At 33.6% G+C, this 18,770-nt stretch overlaps 1 protein-coding gene across 4 annotated transcripts in view; it reads right to left on the reverse strand.

Moving 5' to 3' along the window:
* The window catches only part of LOC127882370 (N-acetylated-alpha-linked acidic dipeptidase 2-like), a 99,077-nt gene that overhangs the window by 33,107 nt on the left and 47,200 nt on the right, over positions 1–18,770 (reverse strand). The window contains exon 1 of one of the 4 annotated variants that reach the window (XM_052430968.1): positions 2,399–2,934. The exons of the other annotated variants lie outside the window; for them this stretch is intronic. The gene's annotated coding sequence lies outside the window, so the exon portion shown is untranslated. Of the gene's footprint in view, positions 1–2,398; positions 2,935–18,770 lie in introns of those variants that run through there. 4 annotated transcript variants of the gene reach the window in all.

Genomic DNA, 18,770 nt, shown 5'->3' on the forward strand with positions numbered 1-18,770 from the left:
CTTGTTTTTCGGTATGGAGGGACTTCCTTAAAACTAAAATACCATAAAAGCGGAAAATGTCGTCTCTGCTTAGACTGTGCGGACTGCACAGGCTTATCTGGGACGACATTTTACGCACATGTTTATGCCCAGTTTTCTCACAACGCGACTCAATTGATCTCACTAGATCTCGTATTACAAGCAAATGAACTTTTAGAAAGAACAGTTATTCAATTACTTGCCTTATGGACAATAGCTTTTTCCATCGTATATTACAAGCATAAGAATTTAGATAAGAATGACAAAAACGTAGTTCAACATTTTATTGCGATTTTGTAAAGTCAATTTTTTTTTAATTTGCACGTTGAATAAGACAGCATTAAATTGCTTAGACATATATTAACTTCAGACTTGATGACTCGTTTTGCATACAATAAATCAGGCGTATTTTTACCTAAAATTGGAATTAAAAACACAATTTTTTCAAACACCCGGTAATACTTAAAATCCCTATATCGGAAGAGGTAAATTAACAACATGGTTAAAGAATGTTAAATGTGTTTTTAAATAATGCGGTCATTCGATGAAAAAATGAGTCCGTTACAACCAAATGCTTTCACAGAGTTCACGTCAGGAAACGAACGACCCACTCTTAATTTCCATCCGCACGCTTTTTCTCCACAAATAACCATCCAATTTTCTTCAATTATATCAGCTCCGCCTAGGTAGTTTTCAGTCATGAAAATGTCTTCCTTCATCCACTGAGTTCTAAGAAATCATTCAACGTCATACAGTTATAATGCCGAATGCTCAGGATGATGACCGTTTCGTCGCTCTTGCAACTACTACTACTACTACTACTACTACTACTACTACTACTACTACTACTACTACTACTACTACTACTACTACTACTACTACTACTACTACTACTACTACTACTACTACTACTACTACTACTACTACTACTACTAGGACTACTACTACTACGACTACGACTACTACTACACGACGACGACTACGACTACGACGACTACGACTTCGACTACGACTACTACTACTACTACTACTACGACGACGACTACGACTACTACTACGACTACTTCTACTACTACGACTACTACGACTACTACTACGACTACTACGACCACGACTATTACTTCGACAACTACTATACTATGACTACTACTACTACTACGACGACGACTACTACGACGACGACTACTACTACGACTACTACTACGACTACTACGACGACGACTACTACGACTACGACGACTACTACGACGACTACTACTACGACGACGACGACGACTACGACGACTACTACGACTTCTACGACTACTACGACTACTACTACTACTACTACTACTACTACTACGACTACTACTACTACGAGTACTAGTACGACTACTACTACACTACGTACTACGACTACTACTACTACTACTGACTACTACTACTACTACTACTACTACTACTACTACTACTACTACTACTACTACTACTACTACTACTACTACTACTACTACTACTACTTACTATTTCTTCTACTTCTTCTGCTACTTATACTACTACTACTACTTCTAAATCTACTACTAAGTTTTAACAGATGCGCAATTTTCTCTTGTATGAGCGAGCTTTAATATTGAGCTTAATTTTTTACAATTATCTAAAAGTTAGTTGCTATAACGCTTTGTAAATTACAATACCTAATTCACAGTCTCAAATATACATACTCGAGCAGTGGAAACACTATTTTTAACATTTTCAGATACAATTGCAGTGTATTTGAATTGCTGGTGATCTGCTTTCTTTATATTTAAACTATTATAAGAACACTTAACCTTATAAAGTTTATTTCGCGGAGGGTTAATGTGACTGTTATCAGTAGGAAGCGTGTTTGCCTTTCTACGCTTTGTCGCTTCCGAAATATTTGGACATTAAAATTGAAATCAATCAAATGTGAATTGTGGTAAATATTCTGCCGAAACAATATTTATATTAATCCCAAATTGAATAAAATTGAAATAATATGATAGGCTGAGATGATATTTGTTTATTGATATAACCTGAACACTATATCAAGCACAGAAATGCTATACAAATAGATCCCTGTATTATGAATGAATATACCGGGTGTATTCCATATAAAAATGTGAAGGTTCTGTTATATGTATTAAACAGTAAATGCCATTGGAGATTGTATTAATTTTATGCTTTGGTAATTATTAAAATTGCAAAGGAATCTATCATATTTTGAATGTCATATTACACTGTACATAGGATTTGATCTCTAGGGCTTAAACTTGAACGCCAAATTTATGGACCCGTTTAATCAGGTAACTCAATATATTCGAATCGCTTATTTGTAATGACATTATGAATGTAATTAATCTAGCAACATGTTGACACTTACCTTATATAATACGATTTTTGTTTGATTATCTTAACAACGTGGTTCCAATGTTGCAGTTAGCTAAATATTTTGCACTTCACTCATACGGAATAGACTATCAATAGTTTGTTTGCTTATTAAAGAACACGCCTTTTATATGAATATTACTTCTTGTGTTGCGGTATCAACAAATCGTATACTACTAGCAGTTATAACTTCATTTAATTCGTGTCATTATGTATTTTACATCGTATACCCTCCTTTCACATTGCGACTTAGTATCCATAGGCAAGAATATATTGCTGCTCGACTTTCTTTAACAACAATTCATTCTCTGAACCAATACTCCCTTAAGTATATTCCGGGATGATTTATTGCTATTTCAGTTTCTTTATCACAATTATAACAACTAAACAGTTCACTTAAAGGTACTTAAACTGCTTGATCTCTTTAAATCTCTTTAACCTCTTCACTTTGTAACACAATCTCATTTACACCTGCTGAATGCGATCTTAAACTACCATGTAGTTGCAAATTACCAGTTAAAGGTGCATTCAGATAAAAAGCTGTATTAACAAGCGGGTGCATAGATAACTCGCGGTATTAAAAATCCTATAACCGACTAGGGGATGTGTGCTTTAAGTAGTCACCGAAAAGTTAGCCTAAGTGGACTTGTGGATCAATAAATAAACTGAATGTATATCAAAAGACGACCTCTTTTGTGTGAAACGTTTAAAAGGCAGAAAGTCAATGTACGCTCGGTGTTGTGATAAGCACAGCTAAGTTATGGGAATGATTGTATTATATGTTTGTGTTGTTGAAACGGCAGTCAAGATAGTGCGAAAAAAATTCATCGCATTCAACTAATTGTATTTGCAGTTTTAGCATCGTTTAAAAGGCTTTTTCATGTGGCATTTCTAATGCTTAAAGTGGCCTTTCCACGTTTTGGTTAATTGACAAAATTAAAAAAAGTTGTTTCAGATTCGCAAATTTTCGTTTTAGTTATGATATTTGTGAGAAAACAGTAATACTGAACATTTATCATTAAAAACATGAGGCGTTGCAACGCGAAACGATTGAATAATTTTGAGAGTTCTGTTGTTGTCGTTCTATTTTGTGCGAATATTGCTTACATAATTTAAAGTAAAACATACTTCCGTCTTTGTAATAGCACGGATGGCCGAGTGGTCTAAGTGGTAGACTTTTACTCCAAGACTCCAGGGATCAGTAGTTCGAGCCCTGTTGAGGGTAACTTTTTTTCCTTTTTTAAATTTTATTGTTGATTTTTTTTAGCTTTTTAGAGCCAATTTTTATATTTGTCAATATAAAGCATTTAATGACAAACTTCAAAACATGCCAAAATCAGTGAAAAGTCCCCTTTAAGTGCAGGCCACAAACGAAAAAAGCATAATCAGGTTGTATAACGTTAATTAATCTATCAAACGCAATAAGCACAGTACATTCGAAAGTGTGATATAGTGGCCGCGAAAAAAATGATTTCATTAATGTTCGACTCGGAATCAAATGGATGGTAATTGAATAAAGTTGAATTACTTGAATCTTAGACAAATTTCTTATCGAAAGGGTTATTAGAAACAGTGATAGTATAGTGGGCAGTGTTGTTCCTTTTATCGTGATTTATTTACGCAACGTATTCATGGATTTGTATTCGGTATAGTTTAACGTTGAATAAAAGCGTTAGTATATTGTTAGGCGATTTATACATATTACTTTATTACACAAATGTATACATATTTAAGGTAGCCATCAATTTGAAGAGAAAAAATTAAATTCCAAGACAACTGAAAACAAATTAATTATATATATATTTAAGCGCCTTTGAACGTGCACTCTTGCATGAAAAGTGCGCTATATAAATCCGGTATAATAATATATAAACAAATAGGTATACTAACACAAATATCACAGATTGCTAAACGTGCATTACACTTTGCGATACAGTGAGAAAAGCGAGATCCAGTTACAAGAACAGGCTTCTGCGGAGTTCGCCCAAGGTAACAAGAGACACATACTTAATCACTGTCCGCACGCTATTCCGTCGGAAATCACCATCAACTGTTCTTAAAATACAGAAACACAAAAAGGTGGTTTTCAGTAATGGAACTGTCTTTCAGAGAAGCTTCATACGTTACTCACAATTAGTTTTCCCATTTCTCAGTACGCTTAATTATGCTGGTCATTTCCTTTGACTAAATGACAGAAAACCTCAGAAAATTAATCTATATTTTGGTAAATGTTTCTGTATAAGCGTGGTAAACCATTCTGGCTGTAAATGGCACGAGGACCTTTGATTCTGAAGTTGCAATTTTGCATAATTTCCATGATGAAGCTTGAAGAGCTTACAGCGAAATCGAAATTATATGGGCCGTGCTCTGTAGAAAGGTAGCTTAATGCAATTGCGTCTAGTGTCGTTCCAGGTTAGCCTATGTAGTCCGCACATGCTAATCAGGGACGACACTTTCCACTTGTATGATATTTTAGGTTTAAAGAAAGTCTCTTCTTAGCAAATATCCATTTTCGGCGGAAATTGTGGTCCCTGATTAGCCTGTGCGGACTGCTCAGGCTAATATAAGATGGCGCTTAACGCATGTGCATTTAACCTTCCCTTTTCACAAATCACGGCCATTTATATATATAATATGTGTACTTTAAACAAAACAATGACAGTGCAGTTAACGAAACGCTTTTTATTTTTATATATTAACATTTTAGTAAGGTCCACATGTTATTTGTTCAATGTTGGCACGTTTATGTGATCAGTATGATAGTTTAAGGCATATGTTAAATAAATATGAAGGTTAATACAATTTTGAATGTCGGAGATAAATAATGTATATCCCCTATAGGAAATGTCATTCTGCAATCAGGTTAATAGGGTGATACAACGAGTAATAAACGTATTAATTCATCTAAAGTGTAATGTACTTGGGACCATTTTAAAGGATTGTGTTGAGTCAAATTATGTAAATAAATACACATCCATAAAGTGCATTAATATCACATTTTGTTTATGACATATGCCAGAAACTTTACATTAAATTATCATGATTGAAGGCAACCCTGGCTGATCTTTTGTGGATACTTATTTGTATGCACACATATTCATTTACATAATTAAAAACAAACAAACGAAATATTTGATAAGCAATTTAATGCTATTCATATTTATTTGCATTTACGTGAAAGTGCGTATTTTTGTGAGTAATCATTAAGCACTGTTTCAACAAGGCATTTTGTTAGCTCGATCAACACCAGTAATTTGAAAAGACTTGGCTGTATTGCACATGGTAAGGTAAATATTAAACATTGTATCCTGCATACAAAGTCCTTTGAATATACCGGTCATCGTTTTTTTTTTCAAAACGTGTTAGACACTCATGAGCACAACGAGTATATATTGTTGAAACAAAAAACGGTTTGTGCTAAACATGTTGCTGAGGTTTTTGATTTTATTCATAAATGCAACTTTAAATGTGCACGTGTATTTTTCGGCCTCGGTACCATATTTAACAAAAAGAAATCATTTGTGTTAACTCATCGCAATACGTGTATAAATACAATAAATCAATGAACATTTACACTAACCTAATATTATAAAGATTCTTTTTTTTTCTAAACTTCAGTCCATGGTTTCACATTACTAATAGTTTTGCAATTTGCGTATATGCAACAACGTTCAACTGTTTGTTTTTATTTTAATGAATTCGCTTAAGCACATATTCACAGACGTTCTAAAGTGTTCCTTTCTTAAACAACGTAGCGTATTTATACACGAGTTAACATACTGGTAATTAATTGTTGATATTAAGTTTTTGATTCCATGCACACTCCGCGTTGAAATGCGAAATATTATATTTTTTTCGAATGTTTGATATTTGCGTTTCGTTTGATAATACTCTGTTTTCTGTATGACTTAATAAATAATTCATAGTTGTCTGTAAAATATTAATTATTTTTAGCATATACCCCACTCTATTATTTTCGCGATGTTATTTCAAATTATAACAAATTTCGTAATTAATGATTTAACTCTCACTGACATACTCTCTAAACCGCTTTACGCTCTTAACACATACCCTTATTTACACCTTCTGGATGAGTTCTTAAAACACTCAGTGTATACCAATGTCATTATGGAGATGCATTCTTCCGATATAAAGCAGTATCATCGTATGAGCGCATATGTCTCACTGTATCGCTGTATTGGGTTTGCTATCAGTAACTATGGGCTATGTTTTCTTAAATCGGAGAGATGACGAATTTGCAATATTGTAAGTAAACGGTAGGATCATTATAAACATATAATGGCTTATAAAAGAAGTTTGATAGAAGGTTGTTTTGTGGTACGTCCGAAAAGTTGAAAGACGAATCAATAAAATTAAATAGCTTGAAATTATGATATCTAAATTTAATCATAGACATATTTTAAACATAATGAAAGCGCTAAACATTTTGTCGATTTCCAAATAAATCAAATAAAAGGCTACTGATAACGAGCGCAAAATATGTTGAGAAAAATCCCAAAGTGAAATGGTAAAAAACAATTCCCACACTCCAAACTGAAACTGAAATTAAAATTTCTTCACTTAGCATACATTTAAAAACAAGTCCACAATAACATATTGATATGTATATTTCACATGATATTTCTTCTTATAAACATCTAAAGAAGATTTTGAACATCTTGAACAGCGTTACACTATTCTGCAAGAATGTGCGTTATACCATTTAGTATTTGTAACTGATTTGCGAAAATATAGCAGCTCTTAATATTAAATAACAGTGAAAAAATGACTGTGGAACTCGTGCAAATACTAATGACATGTCTTAAACTAGCATACTGCTTGTTCTGAATGACCAAAATACATGTAGAGTACATAAATAATGCTGCATGAAATATTAAAATTTAAGAAGTGCAGCATTTCTGACAAACATAATACCATAATACCCTGAAAACAATTGAATGTGTTACAGAGATGACACGCTTAATGGATTGCATTTATTATTATGTTATGTAGATACTACAAAAACTAAACCAGAGCAAGGACTCTTGGAACTTTATGCACTGACGATATGTGTGCAAGCTTTGAAAGTAGTCGACCAAGTATTATACTTTTGTAAATTGACAAATAATAGTTGTCGAATGCCCCTTTGTGATAATACTTTTAGCGGTTATTTGCTATGCATATATTGTTCGTTCCAAATTCACAATTAAACGATGTATGACCCATTATTAGTGTTATTTTAACATTGTTGATGAGTTATGTGCCATGTGTATTGTTTAAAATGATAACAATAAAGATATTAAATATGATATGTTTAATGATGCAAATACAACGATTTAAGTAACAACACATATTTGAATAATGAACCTTGTGTCTGCAAATGGTTATGGTATATTATGTCAAATGATTTTTTTAACCGATCTTGATTTTAAGAAACACCGGAAAAGCTTTTATGAATTGTGTATTATAATAACGGCCACAAACGAGGCGCCATACTAACTGAAGCATAATGTTTCATCAGCAAGTCGATTGTTTGCAACTAACATCACAGTGTTCATCATGCAAAATAATTAATTCACAATGCAAAGTTTTAATAGTTTATTAACGTCTCTTCAATACACATATTTGACAGCTATATACACATACAAGTTATTCATAGATTACATGTGTATTGCCACTCAGTACAGAGTTATAAGAGACAGCTCTCTATCTAAAACATAGGTATTTAATACTTTATACATAGAGAAATAGAAAAATAATAAAAATTAACTAAAAAAACATAAGCATAGCATAAAATTAAATCAACTTAACAACCAGATAGGTTATGAGCTCCAGTTGACAAATTAAAACACATGCAGTTTCTAAACAGCATGGGAGATAACATTTATATATATATATATATATATACACTATAAAATCAACTAGACACCCAGATACTAAGGTTATGAGCTCCAGTTGACAAATTTAAAACAGCATGAGAGATTACATATTATATATAGGATTTTTTTAATTGAACTCATCAACAGATAATTTACAAATTTATATGTGAGCATCACTAAAATCTGATAAAACATAAGTCTTGCTAAAAGTTAAGAGAAGGCTTAAAATGCTATTTATGCAAATGTCTAAATCATGAAAAACACAATACGTCTTGAAAATAATTATTCGATCGATAATATGTTTTTTTTTGTTTTCTTTCTAAGATTCTATTTCGAGTTTTGTTTTTGATTGTAGATGTTTTATTTTTTGTATTCAAATTATCCGGTTTTGTTTTTATCTTTACATATTCAAATTTTCTGCCATTTACCAACACAGCTTACACATTCACGTGATATCTGGCCACCAATGATCATAAAATACTCATAAATAAGACTTCAATGAACGCAAGTCCCACTTCGTAATAGTTGTTGGATAATTTACTACGACGATGTTGTAACTGCTGGTTTTACAACATCCTAAAGACATGTCTAGGCTGCTGAAAATAATGGACAGGATGCTATGAGTAGAATTCTAGGGATATAACAACTCAATTACATGCCACCACTTCGCATATAAAAACTTTTTGAGTCTATCAAAAGCAATAAAAACTGGACATTTGCCATTTTTATTACCTTTACCGGAACATAAATTGAAATCAATAGCATCGGAAGCAATGATCATAAGGAGAGAACTGTTATTGAAACAAAGAGGATTACTTGTCCTTGGAAAAATATTGAGAATGTATGACAATACATTTTTGTGTTCACGTTTTATTAAGGTAATCTTTTCATCGCCTATTCTCAGAAATAGTGATCAAATAAATAAGTTTGATGTCGCTGCATTAAGTTTATGAAATCGATAGAAACATAATGCTTTGGTTATGTTAAATTGAGACTGCCATATGAAATTAAAACAATGCGCGTCACCTATTTGATTGCATACATTTTACCTAACATCCATGTTTCTAACTTAATACCTACATTTCCAGTCGCCATGTGTATTTGCTAAACCAGTTATGCACTTTGTAAACCAAACATCTCATTTACCAATAAACGTGTATTAACCGATGTGTTGTAAGTTGAAGCATGTTGAAAAGTGTTACACAAAATCCGATGCGAACATTTACATAGTCCATCGACAACCGAGAAACGTATACTTATACTATAATTTGGACACTTTTGTGTAAACAATCACCACTGACGTTGTAATTATTGATGAAAATATTTTCCATTAACCGCTTTTTTGTGCAAAATTAGCATGCCCTGTACTAAGGTTGGATTGTTATATATGTTCGATACATTCATAATGTTTTAAAAATACAATGACAAAAAGAACATTTAAATTGCGAACGTTTAACATAAGTATGCAATCATATCTTCCTGTATCTGCTAAAAATAATATTGACTGCACACATACACAATGTCTGCAAACACGATCTTCTGCTTAAAACCACCATCTGATTACCTTATCAGTAATTCAACTTTCTTCAATCATCTTAAGACCTCATTTAAATCAAGTATACTTCCCAAAGCTCAGGATGATGACCGTTGTGTCGTTTGCAAGTGGAACGTATAGTCTCCTTGCGCCTTATTATGCTGACCGTTTCAACTCAGATAATTGAATATTATGTCTCTGTCCGCTATTCTGATTGTCAATAAAGTAGACTTAATGGCACAATTCAGCGGGGAATAAAAGTTATATTTTGAAATAAGTTGTGATACAAGTGGTAATCAAACATCAGTTGAAGAAATTGCTGACCCCAGAATATTTTAAGAAAGTTTCCTCAACCCGAATGGAATATTATTACAGTGAATTGATACACGATACGGTATTTTGATATCATAAGGATTGTGAACTTACAACATGTCCAAAGTTTGCTGAATAAAAACAGCACAATAAAGACATTGAAAAAACAACATGAAATATACCGTATGTACATTTATCACATGTGCATTGAACATAAATATAATGCTTTAAAATGTTATTTTCAAACCGATAGTCTGCAGAGGGGGTAATCACGTAATAGTCACGATGGCAATGTCCATGTCGTGACAGGTATTTTTCGCAGTTGTACACCCTTTATTAAATTTTTTTTGTTAATGACTTTCACTTTCCAGCCATATCAGTAAAAGGTGATAAGCGTTTATTTTGTATTAAAATTCGCTTTATATCTCGACTTTATTCCCCGCAAATTTTCTTAGTGGAGCGTAATAAGGTTATCCCGCTTAGAAATTGTGCAGCGAGTAATGTCTGTATATCTAACGAAAATTAATACGATGAAAATGAACGTCGCCATATTGACTGTCACGTGGTTACCCCTCTGGTCTGCCTGAGCAAAATTGTATTCATAAAACATTTTCGGTAGCATAACACCAATAGTGCAACAGTTGTTATATAGAAATAAACTTTACTACAATAAGCGTATGTGCCCATGGTTCAATGACTACAACTAAATGTAGATACTGTTTTTAACAGAGACGCAAGAACATGTTTAGTGTTTTTTATTTCATGGCATTTTGATTGATATGATAGTATCAGTATTGCTTCATTTGGCGTTTTTTTTAATGCCTAAGGTATTTCTTTATAATTATTAAGCATTTTGAGATTAAATTTAATAATTACTATACTGTATGTATGTGCGTGCATTTTTAAAAATGTCTGTTTATGATATGATATAAGCAAATTGATATGTTTAATTTACAATACCACATTTATAACTTTTGTCACTGTTGTATCTTTATGTTTGATTGTTAATTGAGCATAATGTATTATTTAAATCATTAATATTTAAAAAAAAAGGTATAATAAATATCTTAAGTCCAAGGCACTTTTGTGAACTAGCGACATATACAAGCGTTTATCAAATGGTAATAAAGTAGTTTATTAATTTATTAACATAACCTTATTGTTACATTAACAAGTAGATGTACACGTGGTGTCCAAAAAGTTTTGATAAGCATACATGTTAATTGACGAAACATTGACGCATTCGCTTATTTTTCAGGGCTATTGTGAACATAAGCGGTCATAAAATGTATAATAACATTGACGGCACGGTGCTGTTGCATCCTTGTTCGAGCATATAGAACTGCTTCGTCACAGGTTGAAGGGACATTTACATGTTTTGGTAAATTGACAAAATTGAACAAAATGTTTCAGATTCTCCCATTCGCTGTAGTTATGATAATTTCGAGGAACCATATGTGTATACTGAACATTTACCCTGCTCTAAAATATCCATTTCATGCATCTTTTGACGATTTAAAAACCTTAAAATTATAAAGCGTCACACACGCGAAACGATTGAATATTTTGAGAGTTTTGTTGTTATCGTTATATGTTGTGACACTAAGAGGATTGCTTATATAAAGTATAGCATACACCACTCACTGGATGAGCACGGATGGTCGAGTGGTTTCAGCGCTAGACTTTTATTCCAAGGATCAGTGGCTCGAGCACAGTTGAGGATTACTCTTTTCTGTCTTTATTTTACTATTGTTTTTACTTGAGCTGTTTTGTACTACTACATATGACAAACTTTAATAAGATCTGTGAAAAGGTCCCTTTAAGACAACAAATGACAAGGAAAATGAAATTAAAGTATTCAAGTATTAAAATGTCCTTAGTTGTCCTATGTATACCTTTAAAGTTCTTTGCCGGTTAGATTGGCGTGTATGGCAAGCGGTTCGACGCATAATCCCAAGAAACTAGGTTTCTCATGAGAACCTAGGTTCTCAGAATGAGAGCCTAGGTTCTCCGAATGAGAACCTAGGTTCTCATGAGAACCTAGGTTTTCAAATGAGAACCTATGTTCTCATGAGAACCTAGGTTTTCAAATGAGAACCTAGGTTCTTGTGAAAACCTAGGATACCAAACGAGAACTTAAGTTTTCAGAATGAGAACCTAGGTTCTCATGAGAACCTAGGTTCTCATGAGAACCTAAGTTCTATGTGTCTATGAGAACCTAGGTTCTCATGAAAAACCTAGTTTCTCATGAGAACCTAGGTTCTCAAGCGTAAACTAAGGTTTTCAAATGAGAACCTAGGTTCTCATGAAAACCTAGATTCTCATGGGAACCTAGGTTCTCATGAGAAACCTGGTTTCTTGGGATTTCATAAACCTAGTTTCTCATGAGAACCAAGGTTCTAATGAAAACCTAGGTTCTCATGGGAACCTGGTTTCTTGGGATTTCATAAACCTAGTTTCTCATGAGAACCTAGGTTGTCATGAGAACCTTGGTTCTCATGAGAAACCTAGTTTCTTGGGATTATGCGTCGAACCGCTTGCCATAATTAACCTCCAGTTGTCTCCCATTGCTTGGTACACGCTGGCGGCATATGTGTAAAATGATAAGAAATAGGCGTGAAACCGTGAATGTTACTCCCCAAGAACATGTTTTGAACAATGTTCACACAATGCTAAGTAATATTCAACGAAACTTGTAGGAAACTTCTTGAGGAACGAAATTAGTAAAGTAATCGGTCGACATTGGTCTGAACGCGTTAATAAAAAATTAAACTGTTTATGAAATACATCTTTAATTGTAAATATTATTTTGAGACTAAAAATTGAAACAAATTCAGATCAATCGTTACATAATACATTGTTACAGCATTAAATGAGTTTCAGATATTCAGTTCCCTTGTTCGGACCTCAAACGACTGTACGGTACAGTTTTGTATTTTAAGTATGTCTGTTATATAGTAAGCAATCATTATGGTATAAATAAAAGTTTTATCTCTATTGGTAATGTGTAATAGTGTATTATTCAATCGTAAGATATCGGCAACACTGCAAGAAAAACTTATGCACTAAATCCTTTGCAAACATATTTCAATAACTTGAGATATCTGCAAAAATAGAGTTCTTAACAGCGTTTTTTTCATTCTGTCCAGCCCGTGTGTAATCTTATATGAACCCCATTGATCCTGCGCCCTGAATAATATGTGTCCCGTATTCCAAACGAGCATGTTAACGCCGTCCGAAGCGTATTTCTGAAAACCTAGGTTCTCTGAGAACCTAGGTTCTCAGAGAACCTAGGTTTTCTGAGAACCTAGGTTTTCAGAGAACCTAGGTTTTCAGAGAACCTAGGTTTTCAGAGAACCTAGATTTCAGAGAACCTAGGTTCTCATGAGAACCTAGGTTCCATGAGAACCTACGTTCTCATAATGATAATCTAGGTTCTCACGAGAACCTAGGTTCTCACGAAAACCTAGGTTCTCAGAGAATCTAGGTTCTCAGAGAACCTTTGGTTTCCAAATGAAAACCACGGATATGGCAAGCAGTTCGACGCATAATTCCAAGAAACTAGGTTTTTCATGAGAACCTAGGTTCTCATTCTGAGAACCTAGGTTCTCATGAGAACCTATGTTTTTAAATGAGAACTTAGGTTCTCGTGAGAACCTGGGTTCTCGTGAGAACCTATGTTCTCAAATGAGAACCTAGGTTCTCATGAAAACCTTGGTTCTCATTTGAAAACTTGGGTTCTTAAAGCCATGTGCAATCTTCAAGCAAGAACCTAGGTTCTCATTCTGAGAACCTAGGTTCTCATTCTGAGAACCTAGGTTCTCATGAGAAACCTAGTTTCTTGGGATTATGCGTCGAACCGCTTGCCATAAACTAGGTTTCTTATGAGAACCTAGGTTCTCAGAATGAGAACCTAGGTTTTCAAATAAGAACCTAGGTTCTCATGAGAACCTAGGTTTTCAAATGAGAACCTAGGTTCTTGTGAAAACCTAGGATACCAAACGAGAACTTAAGTTCTCAGAATGAGAACCTAGGTTCTCATGAGAACCTAGGTTCTCATGAGAACCTAAGTTCTATGTGTCTATGAGAACCTAGGTTCTAATGAAAAACCTAGTTTCTCATGAGAACCTAGGTTCTCAAGCGTAAACCAAGGTTTTCAAATGAGAACCTAGGTTCTCATGAAAACCTAGGTTCTCATGAGAAACCTGGTTCTTTGGGATTTCATAAACCTTGGTTCTCATGAGAACCTAGGTTCTCGCGAGAACCTAGGTTCTCGCGAGAAACCTGGTTTCTTGGGATTTCATAAACCTAGGTTCTCATGAGAAACCTAGTTTCTTGGGATTATGCGTCGAACCGCTTTCCATAATTAACCTCCAGTTGTCTCCCATTGCTTGGTACACGCTGGCGGCATATGTGTAAAATGAATAGAAATAGGCGTGAAACCGTGAATGTTTCTCCCCAAGAGCATTTTCTGAACAATGTTCAGACAATGCTCAGTAATATTCTACGAAATGTGGATAGAGGAATGGGCCTCTTGTTCATGTTTCCGTGCATGGGTGTTCTTGAGGAATGAAATTAGTAAAGTAATCGGTCGACATTGGTCTGAACACGTTAATAAAAAATTGAACTGTTTATGAAATACGTCTTAAATTGTAAATATTATTTTGAGACGAAAAAAAAAAATTCAGATCAATCGTTACATAATACATTGTTACAGCATTAAATGAGTTTCAAATATTCAGTTCCCTTGTTCGGGCCTCAAACGACTGTACGGTACAGTTTTCTATTTTAAGTATGTCTGTGACCTACATGTAGGAAGCAATCATGATGGTATAAAATACAAGTTTTATCTCTATTGATTATGTGTAATAATGTATTATTCAATCGTAAGATATCGGCAACACTGCAAGAAAACCTTTAGCGCTAAAGACTTTGCAAACATATTTCAATAACTTGAGATATTTGCAAAAATAAAGTTCTTAACGGCATGTTTTCATTCTGTCCAGCCCGTGTGTAATCATATGTGAACCCCATTGATCCTGCGCCATGAATAATATGTGTCCCGTATTCCAAACGAGCAAGTTTACGCCGTCCGACGCGTAATTCTGAAAACCTAGGTTCTCTGAAAACCTAGGTTCTCAGAGAACCTAGGTTCTCAGAGAATCTAGGTTTTCAGAGAACCTAGGTTTTCAGAGAATCTAGGTTCTCAGAGAACCTAGGTTCGCATGAGAAACCTAGTTTCTGAGGATTATGCGTCGAACCGCTTGCCATACTAGTTTCTTGGGATTATGCGTCGAACCGCTTGCCATACTAGGACATGTCTAGACTATGATATTAATATTGAACAGTATGATGTCAGAAACGTTAATGAGTCTATCAAAACCAATAATTACAGAACATTGCTATTTTGATAACATAGTCGCGGAAATAGATTTATCTCACAAGCTTTCAACCTGGAAGCAATGCACTTTGTGAAAGTAATACATTTTCTTGCCTTATAGACAAAATGCCCATCGTACATAAGAAACATTGCCATTTGAGAAAGCCTGGACATGACGTACCGGTATTTTTACACTCACAAAAAAACTTAATTATTCGTTTAATTGAAAAACATAGCATGGTTTAACATTGCTCCACTTAAAAGTTTCAGGCACTCATTGCACATAATAAATCGGGTTTAAGCAAGCAGGAAAGTTGAGGTAAAATACTTATAGTATTAGAAGATAAACCTTTGATAGAAATCACAAAGATCGTTAATATAAACCTCTTACTAAACAACGTTTTACTAACACAATGGTTGCATATTGAATGTGTATAACAATTAAGGGCACTTAAAAAAAAACGTATTTCGACTACAAAGAAATTCTTTCGTTCATGTAATAAAACAAACAACACCTTCTTAAGTTTTATCCGCACGCTTTTTTTTGTCAGATGGAACAACGCTTTTTTTTTAAATTCACAACAAACCCACCAAGGATAGTTTCCATTAATTGAACTGTCTTTCGTCATTAAGTGACTTCATAGGAAGCTTTCTTAGTCTCACAATGATACGTCTTAGGCTTATTATGACGACCGTTTTGTCGTTTGCGACGTAAGATATACGACGACGTTAGTAAGACGTGTTGTCGTGCTACGTTTTATTTGTTTCGGCATTTTGTAAAATTGATGGCAATCTTCATTGTGCGCCTATTCACAATCGTCATTTCTTTGTACGTAATTACATAGTTTTTGTGTGATATACCCCGAACTATCAATGATTGATACAGCTCAACATTGAATTATTACATACATGTACGTTACCTGAAGAAAACGAAATTGCATATTGACATGTTTTTTCTCGACATGTTGGGCTTTGAAAATACACATTTTTTCCATCTTAAAACTAGTTAAATGTTCCATAAACAAAAACTAATACAGCACACCATACATTATTTTTAATTTACAGCTTTCATAAACAACATGATAAAACTACTATATTTATGAATGCAGAAACCCATCGCAAACTTTCTGATTTTAACCAACGGGCCTTAAGAAAAAACTCGAACAGAATTAGAAACGTTGCAATGATCCTTAATGTTCGTTGATAATTGTGTTTCATTCGGTTATATGTTCCAGTTCTGTGATGATTTATGAACTAGTGTTGCGTTAAACTTGCTACGTTACATATGGGGATAATGATAAACCGAATAAATATATTGTTTAAAATTTACGAAAAGACAATTTAATAAAATATGACTTAAAAAAAAATAATATTGTTAAAACCATATCGAAGATCTATATGTTGTGGCTTAGGCATTTCAACGCATTCTTAAAACTCATTTTTTAAGAATCTCAACAAATTTTAGCTATCTATAGTTCTCCGGTTGTTTTTAATTCAATTACCTTATGGGCGAAACTTACCAACCCTTTCTACAACCAGAGCTCCCTTCCCTTTCAAAAATTTCATGTAGTTAAAATCACGAGCTGTTCGAATTGCGCATGCTTTTAGCGTCGCGGTTAGAACATTTGCTTCTCGCGGTTAGAACATTTGCTTTTCGCGGTTAGAACATTTGCTTCTCGCGGTTAGAACATTTGCTTCTTACGCATAAGCCCCTTGAACAAAATACATACACAAACAACAATTTGGTTATCTCCCGACGAATTCCCGGTGATCGCTTGATTATTAAGAGACATGGAGGGATAACTTGGCAAATAACAGAAACCAACTGCAACACTATATGAAAACAGTTATTTCTTCTTTCTTGTCACAATTTTAAAATTCACAGACGTTCCCCTATTGATTATGATTAGAACGCCGCATTGCATTTGATTTTGCTACAGACTGTATAAGCAACTCCCTTATACGTAATATGCAAATATATAATTCGGAATGACATTTTCTTAGAATTAATTCGGTAAATCATGCTTTTTTTGTAAATAAAATAACATTCGGACGGTAAAGTATGTATATATTTGCCATGATCCTTTCAGGTATGCAGACATACTTCAAAAAACCAACTTAAACAATTCAATTTCATGGATCTTTAATATGTTTTTTAGCATTTTAATGCCCCGACTGGTATACATACATTGTTTGCATCGAGTATTACTCCGCTTATTATGCCGATTTGTCACATATATTGTTACGCCATAGATTTGGTGAATGAACAAAAAGTCTTTACCATCGATTACTTAAATTAATCATTAAATTCAACTGACATAAAAATCATTGTTGACGTATTCCAAACAGCTTTAAACACATTGTTAAATCACAATTACTTGCATTTCTATTATTATTATAGAGTATGCCGTGGCGTTATGGAAATTCGCGTTCGAATTTCGACAGTGGGTGTGTTCTTTATTTTTCTCCCAAAGACAACAAGAACTGGTGCTAGTCCCAGGAAACGGACTCGAGGGCGTTTCAATAAACCTTATGCTTTCGATGCAATCGAGCTAAAATAAATAGGTGTATTGTTTCTATTTATATTGTATATATTATTATGTTTGCAACTATTTGCAGACCAAGTTTTAAACATTTAATAATACTTAATTTCAACAATAATTTGATTTTCTATCAATTAAATATTATAATTCGAAAATGTATGACAATGTGAACAAACCCATTCCTTAGAGGAAACAGTTACCGAACGAAAGTCAATTTAGCTCCTCTGACTTTGATTAAGTATTGCGTCACGGCGATTGAAACACAATATTGAACAGTTTGAATTTAGGACGAAAGTGCACAAAATGGCAAGGTATTGATTATGTTTTAAAATAGTCGATCCTAATATAATCAAGGCATAACACCGCGGCATATACCAACAAAGATACGTTCGGCTTTCTACGGTATTTAACACAATTCTGTGTACTGATAATTTGGATAATAATAATAATAATAATAATAACTTTATTTCACGAAGATAACATATTAAGAAATAACATTTCTTTTTTACAATGTGGTCTTCAAAATCACAGTATATGTAAATATAACTCAACAATGTATAGCATACTGCATTCATTCTTAAAGTAATTACAAAATCAACATAACTATAATAATAAAAATAATAATAATAATAATAATTATAATCATAATAATAATAATAATAATAATGATATGCCGTTTTGCGCGTATGAGTATACGAGAAGGTACAATTTAACCGACT

Source organism: Dreissena polymorpha, chromosome 5, assembly GCF_020536995.1.
Source record: "Dreissena polymorpha isolate Duluth1 chromosome 5, UMN_Dpol_1.0, whole genome shotgun sequence".
In the NCBI taxonomy this organism is placed as follows: domain Eukaryota; kingdom Metazoa; phylum Mollusca; class Bivalvia; order Myida; family Dreissenidae; genus Dreissena; species Dreissena polymorpha.